The sequence below is a fragment of the Pleurodeles waltl genome, chromosome 5, assembly GCF_031143425.1.
Source record: "Pleurodeles waltl isolate 20211129_DDA chromosome 5, aPleWal1.hap1.20221129, whole genome shotgun sequence".
Taxonomy (NCBI): Eukaryota; Metazoa; Chordata; class Amphibia; order Caudata; family Salamandridae; genus Pleurodeles; species Pleurodeles waltl.
This window is the reverse complement of record NC_090444.1, coordinates 964,165,942-964,180,559: the sequence shown is the minus strand read 5'-3', so window position 1 is coordinate 964,180,559 and position 14,618 is coordinate 964,165,942.

Genomic DNA, 14,618 nt, shown 5'->3' with positions numbered 1-14,618 from the left:
GTCTGTGCGTGGATTCTCCTGCTTATTTTTCGGCTGCGCGTCGTTCTGCGGGGCTGCGCGTCGAAGTTTCGATCTCACGGTAGGCGTCGCGTCGATTTCTCCTTGGAAGTCGGGCGGCGTTGTCCTTGCGAGGCCGTGCGTTGAAATTTTGGTCTCACGGCAGGCGTCGCGTCGATTTCTCCTTGGAAGTCGGGCGGCGTTGTCCTTGCGAGGCCGTGCGTCAAAGTTTCGCACTCACGGTAGGCGTCGCGTCGATTTCTCCTGGAAAGTCGGGCGGCTTTGTCCTTGCGAGGTTGTGCGTCGAAGTCTCGATCGTCCCGAGGGCGTCGCGTCGATCAGCGTCGGTGTGCGGCGTTTTTCTCGCCGCGAAACAAGCTGTGCGTCGAAATTTTCGGCGCACGGAGCGTCCAAGTGAAAGGAAGAAGTCTTTTTGGTCCTGAGACTTCAAGGAACAGGAGGCAAGCTCTATCCAAGCCCTTGGAGAGCACTTTCACAGCCAGACAAGAGTTCAGCAAGGCAGCAGGGCAACAGCAAGACAGCAGTCCTTTGTAGAAAGCAGACAGGTGAGTCCTTTGAGCAGCCAGGCAGTTCTTCTTGGCAGGATGTAGTTTCTGGTTCAGGTTTCTTCTCCAGCAAGTGTCTGATGAGGTAGGGCAGAGGCCCTGTTTTATACCCCAATGTGCCTTTGAAGTGGGGGAGACTTCAAAGAGTGGCTAAGAAGTGCACCAGGTCCCCTTTCAGTTCAATCCTGTCTGCCAGGGTCCCAGTAGGGGGTGTGGCAGTCCTTTGTGTGAGGGTAGGCCCTCCACCCTCCCAGCCCAGGAAGACCCATTCAAAATGCAGATGTATGCAAGTGAGGCTGAGTATCCTGTGTTTGGGGTGTGTCTGAGTGAATGCACAGGGAGCTGTCAACTAAACCTAGCCAGACGTGGATTGTAAGGCACAGAAGGATTTAAGTGCAAAGAAATGCTCACTTTCTAAAAGTGGCATTTCTAGGATAGTAATATTAAATCCGACTTCACCAGTCAGTAGGATTTTGTATTACCATTCTGGCCATACTAAATATGACCTCCCTGCTCCTTTCAGATCAGCAGCTGCCACTTCAACAGTGTATGAGGGCAGCCCCAATGTTAGCCTATGAAGGGAGCAGGTCTCACAGCAGTGCAAAAACGAATTGAGGGTTTTTTACACTACCAGGACATATAACTACACAGGTACATGTCCTGCCTTTTACCTACACAGCACCCTGCTCTAGGGGATACCCAGGGCACACATTAAGGGTGACTTATATGTAGAAAAAGGGGAGCTCTATGCTTGGCAGGTACTTTTAAATGCCAAGTCGAGGTGGCAGTGAAACTGCCCACACAGGCCTAGCAATGGTAGGCCTGAGACAAGGAAAAGGGGCTACTTAAGTGGGTGGCACAATCCGTGCTGCAGGTCCACTAGTAGCATTTAATCTATAGGCCCTAGGCACCTGGAGTGCACATTACTGGGGACTTATAAGTAGATTAAATAGTTCAATCAGGTATGATCCAAAGTTACCATGTTTACAGAGAGAGAGCATATGCACTTTAGCACTGGTTAGCAGTGGTAAAGTGCGCAGAGTCTAAAAACCAGCAAAAACAGTATCCACAAAGTGGAGGGAGGCAGGCAAAAAGTTAGGGGTGACTACCCTAAGGCTGTCAGGTCTAACATGTGTCCCCCCCAGCTGAAAGTGGGGAGAGCTACCCGACCTCTTGGGAGCTCTCATCGCTAAGGCGGAAGTACCTGGAGAGACCATCAGCATTGGCGTGGTCAACCCCTGGGCGATGTTCCACCGTAAAGTCCATCCCCTGTAGGGAAATGGACCACCTCAAGAGTTTTGGATTCTCACCCCTCATCTGCATGAGCCATCTGAGGGGCCTGTGGTCTGTCTGAACTAGGAAGTGAGTCCCAAACAGGTAGGGTCTCAGCTTCTTCAGTGCCCAGACCACAGCAAAAGCTTCTCTTTCAATAGCACTCCACCTCTGTTCCCGTGGTAATAGTCTTCTGCTAATAAAGACTACCGGTTGATCTCTGCCCTCCTCATTTAGCTGTGCTAGAACTGCCCCTATGCCATGCTCTGAAGCGTCTGTCTGCACGATAAATTCCTGGGAGTAGTCAGGGGCCTTGAGCACGGGGGCCGTGCACATGGCTTCCTTCAGGGAGTCAAAGGCTTTCTGACAAGCCTCTGTCCAATTCACCAACCTAGGTTGCTTCTTGGACGTGAGTTCTGTCAAGGGGGACACAATGGTACCATAGCCCTTGACAAACCTGTGGTAGTATCCGGTGAGGCCTAAAAAGGCTCTCACCTCAGTCTGGGTTCGAGGTGGTTGCCAGGCCTTGATAGTTTCGATCTTGGCCTGGAGTGGCTGCACCTTGCCACCACCTACTAGGTGTCCCAAGTACACCACGGAACCCTGCCCAATCTGGCACTTACTAGCCTTGATGGTCAGGCCTGCCTGTTGCAGGGCCTGAAGCACCTCCTTGAGGTGGAGCAGGTGTTCCTCCCAGCTGGAACTGTAGACAGCTATGTCATCCAGGTAGGCTGCACAGAAGGCATCCTTGCCAGCCAGGACCCCGTTAACCAACCGTTGGAAGGTAGCGGGGGCATTTTTCAATCCAAACGGCATCACCCGGAACTGGTAATGGCCGTCAGGGCTGGAAAAGGCAGACCTTTCCTTAGCCCCCTCAGTCAGGGCGATCTGCCAGTACCCTGAAGTAAGATCAAACGTACTCAGGAACTTGGCAGCGCCTAGCCTGTCCACGAGCTCATCAGCTCGGGGGATGGGGTGAGCATCAGTCCGTGTGACTGAGTTGAGACCCCGGTAGTCCACGCAGAACCGGAGTTCTGGCTTCGCGCCTGGGGCAGTAGCCTTAGGGACCAACACCACTGGGCTGGCCCAGGGACTACTGGACTTCTCAATAACCCCTAGCGTCAACATCTTGGAGACCTCCTCCTTGATGCTGGCCTTCACCTTATCTGACAACCTGTAAATTTTGTTCTTCACAGGGAGACTGTCACCGGTGTCAATATCATGAACACAGAGGTGGGTCAGTCCAGGAGTAAGGGAGAAGAGGGGGGAGAACTGCTCCAACAGCTCATAGCAGTCTCCTTTCTGGTTTAGAGTCAGGGAGTCAGACAGAATGACCCCGCTTACGGACCCATCACCTTCTTGGGCAGAGAGGAGGTCAGGGAGAGGTTCACTCTCCTCTTCCATTCCTTCATCTGTGACCAGAAGCATATTGATCTCCGACCTCTCAAAATGAGCTTTTAGTCGGTTCACGTGGAGCACCCTTAGGGGGTTCCTAGGGGTTTGGAGGTCCACTAGGTAAGTGGCCTCCCCTTTCCGCTCCTTTATTTCAAATGGGCCAGACCAGCGGTCCTGGAGAGCTCTGGGCTCTACTGGCTCCATTACCCACACTTTGTCTCCAGGTTGAAACTCTACCAGAGTGGCCTTCTGGTCATACCATTGTTTCATCACCTCTTGACTGGCCTCCAGGTTACTTTGGGCCTCTTTCCAGAAGCGGGTCATCTGATTGCGGAGGGCCAACATGTAGCTGACCACGTCCTGAGGGGGTGTCTTTGGAGCGTTCTCCAATCCCTCCTTGACAATGCTTAAGGGTCCCCTGACGGGGTACCCATAGAGAAGCTCAAAGGGACTGAACCCTACCCCCCTCTGGGGGACCTCTCTGTAAGCAAAGAGAAGGCATGGTAAGAGGACGTCCCATTTACGCCTCATGGCCTCAGGGAGGCCACCAATCATGCCTTTCAGGGTCTTGTTGAATCTCTCCACAAGCCCATTAGACTGGGGGTGATAGGGTGTGGTGAACTTGTAGGTTACACCACACGCATCCCACAGATGCTTCATGTACGCGGACATGAAGTTAGTGCCTCTGTCAGACACTATCTCCTTGGGGAATCCCACACGGGTAAATATCCCCATCAGGGTTCTGGCTACCACCGATGCAGTTACGGTCCTCAGAGGGATTGCCTCTGGGTACCGGGTGGCATGGTCCACCAAAACCAGGATAAACCTGTTGCCTAAGGCAGTTTTGGGGTCCAAGGGGCCAACAATGTCGACGCCCACCCTTTCAAAGGGGGTGCCAACGACAGGAAGTGGAATCAGGGGGGTTTTAACCCTCTTTCCTGCTTTACCACTAGCCTGGCAGGTAGGACAAGCCCTGCAGAATTTGTCTGAGTGTGTCCTCATTTTGGGCCAGTGAAAGTGGGTGACAAGCCTGTTGAAGGTCTTGTCTTGTCCCAAATGTCCTGCCAGGGGAATGTCGTGAGCCAGACCCAGTAGGAAGGCTCGGTAACATTGGGGGACCACCAGCACACGTGCTGCCCCAAAGACCGGAACCCTAGGCTCACTGTAGAGGAGATCATTCTCCCAATATAGGTGGTGATTGCCAGAGGCGTCACCTGCTGCCTGGTTTAAGGCTTGTTTCCTCAACCCTTCTAGAGTGGGACACTCTTTCTGCGCCTTGCAGAATTCCTCCCTGGTGGGTCCACCCTCAACTTGCCAGCCAGCAAGCTCAGGTAAGTCACCTAGGGTGGCAATGTCTTCCCCAGTTGGTTCGGGAGTCTCCTCCTCAGGAGCCCCGTCAGCCACTGTGGGAACTTCTGGGGCCGGTTTCCCGCGCCCCTCGTCCCTCCTCTTGGCAGATCTCTGGGCCATCGTTCCAGGCTCCAGATGCCCTTGACTTCCCTCTCGGTCAGCCATGGACCGGGTGGTCATGCAGACCCACTCAGGTAACCCTAACATCTCCAGGTGAGATCTGAGCTCTACTTCTTTCCAAGCAGTATGCTCTAGATCATTGCCTAACAGACAATCTACAGGCATGGCAGGACTCACAGCTACTTTCAGAGTACCAGAGACCCCCCCCCACTCAAAGGGAACCCGAGCCACCGGTAGGTGACTCTCGCGATTGTCAGCGACTATGACCTGGTGGAATGTATTAGGGATTATCTGCTCTGTGGACACCAGCTGACTCTTGATAGTAGTCATACTGGCTCCTGTGTCACGCAGAGCCTCCACCTTCTGCCCATCAATGAGGACCCACTGCCGGTACTTGGAAGTATTTTTAGGCATGTGGACCTTGGACATCATTTCTCCTTCTCCCAGGGACACTAGGGAAATCTCTACCTGTCCCCCACAGCTATCTGGGTCCATCTCCCCCCCGAGCGCTACACTAGTCAACCCAGGGACCTGTCCAGTAGTGGACGGTGCCCTCTTGGGGCACTGGGGATCGCCTTTATAGTGACCATACTGGTAACACTCCATGCATTTGGGGCTAGATCTCCCTGACCTGTCATATGTCCCTGGTTTTCTCCCAAATTTGGAAAAGGAAGGGTTGCCACCCCCTCCCTGGGAATTCTTTTGGGGGCCTTTGGAGAGTTCCTTATCTACAAGTTTATCTCCCCCTTCTTTCTTCTGTTGGGAACCCTGACCACCTTTGTGGGAGTCCCCCCCAGGTACCTTCTTGGACACTCTGGTGCTAACCCAGAGGTCCGCCTCCTCAGCAAGCTTTCTGGGGTCAGTCAGCTTGCTATCCACTAAGTGCTGGCGCAACTCTGTATAAGTAGTATTAAGCATATGCTCTCTTAGAATCAAGTCATATAAACTTTTATAATCAGCTACTTTGTTGCCCCGCACCCATCCATTCAGTGCCTTACTGGAAAAGTCAAAGAAATCTACCCATGTTTGTGTGGTTTGTTTGGTGCTGTCCCTGAACCTCTGACGGTATCCCTCAGGGGTCAGCCCAAACTTGGCAAGTAAAGTGGCTTTCTGAAGTGGGTATGTGTTTTGATCAGGTTGATCCAATGTGAGGAGTGTATCCCTCCCCAATGGCGGTACATAACCCCACATAGCTACCCCCCATTGCCCTTCAGGAACCTCATGAGCCCTTAGTGCAACTTCATAAGCAGCTAACCATTTATCTATGTCATCTCCCACCACAAAACTGGGCACCACATTTTTGGGTATACAAACCTTCTTTTCTCCAGCAGGTCCTGAAAGTATGCTGCCACCATTATTGCTGGATTCAGACTGTCTTGCCTTGATCTCCAGCTCCTTGAGACTCAGTTCATGAGCCAACAACAGTTTCTTTTCAGCCAAAGCCCTTTCTGCTTCTGCCTGTTTGGCTGCCCTTTCCGCTTCTGCTTGTTTGGCTGCTCTTTCAGCTTCTGCTTGTTTGGCTGTTCTTTCAGCCTCAGCTTGTTTGGTTTCTCTTTCTGCCCTCCTCTCCTCCTGTTGAGCCTCAATTTTCAATTTTGCCATTTGCAATTGGAACTCCCTTTCTTCTCTCCTTTCCTCTGCGGTCAGGCTTTGCATGGAGACACTGCTCCCTGGTCCGGAAGGGTGCACAATTGCAGTGGTAACACCATCCACAGATAGTGAAAATTCCTCTGAGGGGCCATTTTCTGGCTCCTCTTCCTCTTCATCCTCTAAATGGGCTTCTGCCCAGGCCCTCAGCGCCACTTGAAAGTCCTCCTTTCTGGAGGCCCCTTGGGTGGGTACCCTCAATGCCCTGCAGAATCCTCTTAGTTGTTTGACCGTATATGTATCCAACTGGACTAGGTCAAAGTCCCCTGTCTGAGACCCAGTCAGAGACATGTTGAGTGAGGATTTAAGTTTTTGAAAATTGTCAGAAAAAAACGGATTTGCAAAAAGAGATAAAAACCAAGTTGACCTTCAACTGTGGGTAGGTAGTGAAATACTTAGCTACTGTATGTCACTGCACAAATACAAGTCCTATCCTCACTGCTGATCACCAATGTTAGAAATGGGGTTTTTGGTTGGCAGTCAGGTTACCCCCTGTCCAAGCAAAAGCCCTCACTCTAGTCAGGGTAAGTCACACACAATCCAAGATTATCCTGTGCCCACCCTCTGGTAGCTTGGCACGAGCAGTCAGGCTTAACTTAGAAGGCAATGTGTAAAGTATTTGTGCAATAAATCATACAATACCACCATATAGCACCACAAAAATACACCACACAGTGTTTAGAAAAATATAGAATATTTATCAGGATATTTGTAGGTCATAAGAGAATAAAGTTGCAATATGAATTTGTAAAGATATCACTGAAAAGTGATATAAAGTGTCTTAAGTCTTTAGAATATAAACAAAGTCTCTTTCAAGCACAAGTACCTGGTTTCTCGTGGAAAAATCTCCTCAGAGGGCCACAAAAGAAGAGATGCGTGGAAAAAGGGGTGTGTGCGTCGATTTCTCCTCAGCACACACAGACTTGCGTCGTTCTTTTCCACGCGGGGAAGTCGGGCGTCGTTTTCTGGCGCGCAGACAGTCTCTTTTTGTGGATCGCGGGGATTACCAGATGTCCTGGGTCTGTGCGTGGATTCTCCTGCTTATTTTTCGGCTGCGCGTCGTTCTGCGGGGCTGCGCGTCGAAGTTTCGATCTCACGGTAGGCGTCGCGTCGATTTCTCCTTGGAAGTCGGGCGGCGTTGTCCTTGCGAGGCCGTGCGTCGAAATTTTGGTCTCACGGCAGGCGTCGCGTCGATTTCTCCTTGGAAGTCGGGCGGCGTTGTCCTTGCGAGGCCGTGCGTCAAAGTTTCGCACTCACGGTAGGCGTCGCGTCGATTTCTCCTGGAAAGTCGGGCGGCTTTGTCCTTGCGAGGTTGTGCGTCGAAGTCTCGATCGTCCCGAGGGCGTCGCGTCGATCAGCGTCGGTGTGCGGCGTTTTTCTCGCCGCGAAACAAGCTGTGCGTCGAAATTTTCGGCGCACGGAGCGTCCAAGTGAAAGGAAGAAGTCTTTTTGGTCCTGAGACTTCAAGGAACAGGAGGCAAGCTCTATCCAAGCCCTTGGAGAGCACTTTCACAGCCAGACAAGAGTTCAGCAAGGCAGCAGGGCAACAGCAAGACAGCAGTCCTTTGTAGAAAGCAGACAGGTGAGTCCTTTGAGCAGGCAGGCAGTTCTTCTTGGCAGGATGTAGTTTCTGGTTCAGGTTTCTTCTCCAGCAAGTGTCTGATGAGGTAGGGCAGAGGCCCTGTTTTATACCCCAATGTGCCTTTGAAGTGGGGGAGACTTCAAAGAGTGGCTAAGAAGTGCACCAGGTCCCCTTTCAGTTCAATCCTGTCTGCCAGGGTCCCAGTAGGGGGTGTGGCAGTCCTTTGTGTGAGGGTAGGCCCTCCACCCTCCCAGCCCAGGAAGACCCATTCAAAATGCAGATGTTTGCAAGTGAGGCTGAGTATCCTGTGTTTGGGGTGTGTCTGAGTGAATGCACAGGGAGCTGTCAACTAAACCTAGCCAGACGTGGATTGTAAGGCACAGAAGGATTTAAGTGCAAAGAAATGCTCACTTTCTAAAAGTGGCATTTCTAGGATAGTAATATTAAATCCGACTTCACCAGTCAGTAGGATTTTGTATTACCATTCTGGCCATACTAAATATGACCTCCCTGCTCCTTTCAGATCAGCAGCTGCCACTTCAACAGTGTATGAGGGCAGCCCCAATGTTAGCCTATGAAGGGAGCAGGTCTCACAGCAGTGCAAAATCGAATTGAGGGTTTTTTACACTACCAGGACATATAACTACACAGGTACATGTCCTGCCTTTTACCTACACAGCACCCTGCTCTAGGGGATACCCAGGGCACACATTAAGGGTGACTTATATGTAGAAAAAGGGGAGCTCTATGCTTGGCAGGTACTTTTAAATGCCAAGTCGATGTGGCAGTGAAACTGCCCACACAGGCCTAGCAATGGTAGGCCTGAGACAAGGAAAAGGGGCTACTTAAGTGGGTGGCACAATCCGTGCTGCAGGTCCACTAGTAGCATTTAATCTATAGGCCCTAGGCACCTGGAGTGCACATTACTGGGGACTTATAAGTAGATTAAATAGTTCAATCAGGTATGATCCAAAGTTACCATGTTTACAGAGAGAGAGCATATGCACTTTAGCACTGGTTAGCAGTGGTAAAGTGCGCAGAGTCTAAAAACCAGCAAAAACAGTATCCACAAAGTGGAGGGAGGCAGGCAAAAAGTTAGGGGTGACTACCCTAAGGCTGTCAGGTCTAACACCCATGATGAGGCAGGGAGCAGTGTATATTCCAGAGGCCTGTCACAATTGGAGTTGGAGGACAGGTGAGAGGAAGGGAAGCTCAATCTGGAGCTAGAACTGGCCAGACTAAGGGTGGAGGAGAAAAAGACCATGGTAGCTCATGAACTGAATCTGAAGGGGCTAGACATAAAAGCCAAGAAAGTGGATTCCAGCAGCAATGGTGGCAGTGAATCAGCAGTGTCCATTGGAGAGGCGGGAGTCTGCATTCTCAAAGACCTGGTGCCCAGTTATGGGGTTGGGGATGTTATAGATAAATGGCTATCAATCTTTGTGGTAGCCCTGAGGGTAGCGGAGGGGGTTGCTTGTGGAGGTATATGCCCATGGTAGGCAGGGACACACTTTTGACACTAGAGGACCAGACAAGTATGCCCACATGAAGGCCAGTCTTCTTTCTAAATTTGGGTTGACCCATGAAAAATACAGGCAAAGGTTCAGGGACAGCCACAAACTTCCATGCCAATCTTAGGTAGACTTAATTGATTATGGCAGCAAGGCACTGAAGGGTTGGGTGAGGGGCAGTAAAGTAGATGATTTCAATGGGCCGTACAACCTGATTCTGAGGTTGCACATGCTCAATAGTTGTTTTAGAGAGCTGCACAACACCTGGTAGACAGCAAGCTGATTAACTCCAGGAAGCTTGCTGTGAAGGCCAACTTCTGGGCCAGCACCAGAGTGTCCAAAAAGGCATCTGGGGGAGACTCCAGAAAGGGCGGTCAGTGTTCCCACCAGAAGAAAGAGGGGAGATAAAAAGGAGGACTCATCCCAAGGCCCCCAAATTAGTTCTCAGGGAAAACAGTCCCAATACCAATCGGGCCACCAAAAGAAAGACTTCTCAGACAAGAACAAATCCAACCTCAAGTGCTATGAGTGTTATGAATATGGGTACTACAAGGGTGATCCCAAGAGCCCCAAAAGGGCACAGCCTCCCACTGGAGGTAAACCCCCGGGGTTGGCGAGTGTATTGCTTGGGGAGGAGATGGGCACAGTTTGTAGGGGCTAATTCAGTGAGCTTACCCTAGTGTCCCTGGGTGATGAGATAGTGCTCAAAGCCCACATGGATTCCACTACCGAAAAGTATGGGCAGTGGGTCACCATCAATGGGCAGAGGTTGGAGGCTCCGAGGGACACAGGAGCCAGTGTGACAACAAAAAGATGTCATCTGGTGTCCTCAGAGCAAGTCATTCCCAATACATTCTAGAAGGTTGTAGAAGCGGACAACCAGGAGAGCCACTATCCTGTGGCTCTAGTTCCCTTTGAGTGGGGAGGGACTTCAGTCTTCTGAGAGTTGCTGTGAGCCCTGCCATGCTTTTAGACTGTCTACTAGGAAATTACCTGGGTCACACTGGCTGGAAGGAAGTGGAGCTCAGGTCACACCTGGGAATGTTGGGGTTGCCTCAGTGGCTCTGTGCGACCACTAGGTCCATAGCAGAAAGGGAGTCAAGATGGTCTGGAGCCTGGAAATATGGCCCAGGAAGCTGCCAATAGAGGGAAGGGCATGGGACGTAGGAAACCATTTACTGTTTGTCTCCCAGAGGAGGTGGATGGGGAGCTGGAGAAGGCCTCCCCAGAACCCACTGAAGAGGACATTGTATCCCTTGGTGACGTGCCTGAGCTTGCTGGATGGCGAGTAGATGGGGAACCCACCAGGGAGGAGTTCTGTCAAGCACAGAAGGAGTGCCCAACCCTGGAGGGCATGAGGCGGCATGCTGAAGCCCAGGCAGCTGGTGAAACCTCTGGAGATCATGGTATTTATTCTGAGAATAATCTCATCTCTGCATGGGGCAACAGGAGACCTAGCTGGCCTCCAATGCTACAGGGCTTTTCTACTAAAGTTAGCCCATGAGATTACCCTGGCAGGACAAGACCTTTGCCAGAGTTGTCCCCCACTTTTATTGGCCCAGGATGAAAGTGTCCTCAGATGGATTCTGCATGATTATTTTCACCTGCCAGGGTGGTCGGAGGACAGGGGAGAAACTGAAAGCTCCTCTGCAACCCTTTCTTGTTGTTGGCGCCCCTTTTGAAAGGATGGGCATTGACATTATTGGGCCCTTCGAGCCCAAGACAGCCTCTGGCAACAGGTTTTATCATGGTCTTGATGGACCATGCTACAAGATATCCAGAGGCTATACCTTTGATAACTGCACCTGCAGTAGCTAGGTTCCTAATGGGGATTTTTACCAGAGTGGGTTTCCCCAAAGAAGTGGTGTCTGGTCTGACAAGGACACCAACTTTATGCCATCATATAGGCAATCCATGTGGAAGGAGTGTGGAGTTACCTATAAGTTCTCAACACCCTATCATCCACAAACCAATGGGCTTGTTGAGAGGTTCAACAAGACCCTGAAGGGCATGGTTGGGGGGCCTGCTTGACACCCTGAGGTGGATTTGGGACGTCCTCTTACCATGCCTGCTATTTTCTTACAGGGAGGTACCACAGAAGGGGGTTGGATTCAGCCCCTTCGAGCTTCTATATGGTCACCCTGTAATGGGACCTCTCATTCTGGTTAAGTAGGGCTGTGAGCAAGCTCCCAAGAAGCCCCCCCATGATGTGGTTAGCTATATGCTAATCCTCAGGAACCAGATGGCCAAGTTGTGGAAGAAGGCTTCTGCAAACTTGTAGGCAAGCCAGGAGGTGAAAAAGCAGTGGTACGACCAAAAGACACCCTCTGTAGAACTTCAGCCTGGACAAAACGTATGGGAAGTGGAGCCAGTGGGGCCCAGGGCCTTCCAGGACCATTGGACTGAGTGATTGAGCCCTCCAGTAGCCCCTGATCCAGCCCTGTGGTGCTGGTACCAAAAGCTGCTGCGCTGGGCACCACCACAGAACGGTTCTGTGTGGACTATAGGGGGCTCAACTTAGTCACCAAGACTTATGCTCACCCCACATCTAGAGCTGATGAACTCATTAATAAGTTAGGGGCTTCCAAGTTCCACAGCACTTTTGATCTATTCTCAGGGCACTGGCATATTGCCCTAACTGATGGGGCTAGGGAGAGGTCAGCCTTCTCCACTCCAGATGGCAACTTTCAATTTAAAATTATGCCCTTTGAACTAAAAAATGTCCCTGCAATCTTCCAGAGGCTGGTAAGCTAGGTACTGTGTGGTATGGAGGCCTTCAATGGTGCCTACTTAGATGATATAGCTGTCTAAAGTAGCAGCTGGAAGGCCCACCTTTTGCACCTCCAGGAAGTGCTTCGGCCATGCAAAATGCTGGCCTGACTGTCAAGGCCAGTAAGTTCAAGATAGGGTAGGGGTCAGTGGTGTACTTAAGACACCGTGTGGGGGTGGGGGGTTAAGGTGCAGCCCCTCCAGGCCAAAATAGAGACCATTCTGGCCTGGGAACCCCAAAAACTCAGACTGAGGTGTGGGCCTTCATGGGTCTCACAGGTTATTATAGGAGGTTTGTCAAGGGGTATGGCACCATTGTGGCCCCCTTGACTGTGCAGACTTCAAAGAAGCAGCCCAAAAAGGTGATCTGGACAGAGACCTACCAGAACGCCTTTGACTCCCTAAAACAGGCCATGTGCACAGCCCCTGTGCTCAAGCCCCCTGACTTTCCCAAAGAGTTTATAGTCTGAACAGATGCGTCAGAGCATTGCATAGGGGCAGTGCTTTCACCGCTTAATAATGAGGGCATAGACCAACCTGTAGCCTTCATCTCTAGGAGGTTACTTCCCGGGGAACAGAGGTGGAGTGCTATTGAGAGAGAAGCCTCTGCTGTGGCCTATGCTCTGAAGGAGCTGAGACCATACCTGATGGGACTCCCTTCAAGGTTCAGACAGACCACAGGCCCCTCAGATGGCTAATACAAATGAGGGTGAAAATCCAAAATTGTTGAGGTCGTCCATCTCTCTATAGGGAATGGACTTTACGGTGGAACACAGACTTTGGTCAGACCACGCCAATGCTGTAGGTCTATCCAGGTTCTTCCACCTTAGTGAAGAGAACGCCCAGGAGGTTAGGTAGTTCGCCCCACTTTTAGTTGGTGATAACACGTGTTAGATCTGTCAGCCTTAGGGTGGTCTTCCCCCAAATCTTGTCTGTCTATTTCCTCTGTTTGCCTTAGGACTCTGTGCACCTTACCACTGTGCATGTGTTTACTCCCCTACATGTTTTTTTTTCGCATACACCTGACTGCCATATTTAATTCACATGTAAGTACCGTTGTAGAGTGGTATACCATATACAGAGGGCCTGTAAATGAAATGCTACCAGTGGGCCTGCAGCACTTATTGTGCCACCAACTTAAGTAGCGCTTTAAAACTTGTCCCAGGCCTGCCATTGCAGCCTGAAGGCAGTGTCCCACTGCTATGTCAACTTGGTATTTAACACCTATTGTCGAGCCTTAAACTTCCCTTTTATTACATATGTCACCCCTAAGGTAAGCCTCAGCTAGCTTAGGGCAGATTGATGTGTAAATAAAAGGTAGGGCATGTACTTTTTAGTTTTACATGTTCTAGTAGTGAAAAACTCCTACATTTGTTTTCTACCTAGAGGCCTACACCTCCCATTGGTTAACACTGGGAATTCCTTACTAAAATTGAATAAGTTGTAATTCCTAAACTAGAGGTGGTAGATATGTCAAGTTTAGTATCTATTAACTTGTAATGATAAACCCTCTTAATGGTAAAGTTGGATTTATCACTACAAGTTTGAAAATGCCACTTTTAGAAAGTTTGTATAAAAGAACATGGGTATGGCCCTTCAGTCAGCAAGGCTAGGCCAAAATACAAGAAACACAGAAGAATTGTCAATACTGACACAAATTCCACTGAAACTGCTTTTCGAAAATATGTGGAAGTGCAACTGAATTCACACTGCCAAAGTTCAATTCAGAAAATTCTCCAAAAAATAATTTCAATGTGTACATAAATCATAATTCACCAGGGGACAAACAAACATTGACAATACAGTTTTTTTCAAAAGACTAAAGATTTGTGTGGCAATATAGACAAACAAATATATTAAACAATATTCAAATACATACATTAGCACATCTAGAAGAACCTAAAAACATTTGGTATCCAGGTTCCGAAAGAATGTATAAGAAAAAAAGAGCTGGACTGATTATCAGTCTTTTTTCAGTTTTTAACTCCAGAGCCAAGCCCAAAAACAGTACTGAGGCATACATGTAGCATAACACAGAGGTAGTATTTTAAAGCATTTTTCATTCCTCCCTGTCTGCCTATCCAATTACACTACCGCTCACTGGATTGTGCTCTTTTGATGCGTTTCAAACCCTCACATCTCTGGGGTTCTCCTCAGGACTCAGAACCAACAGATACTCTGAGAAACAGGAGGTAAATCCATTGATTACACACACTGCGCCAAGACGTACTTCCTTCCCATGAGTGTTCTCAGCAGTGCACGTCACTTCTTTGACAATATACGAGCTGTGTAAGAGGTCCAACCACACTTCTTTCTGAGTTCTTCAGACCAAGTTTCTACGGAACAATGACCGAAGTCAACCTAGTGTAATTCAATACAGCAAGGGGGGGGCTTATGGCACCAGTGGTT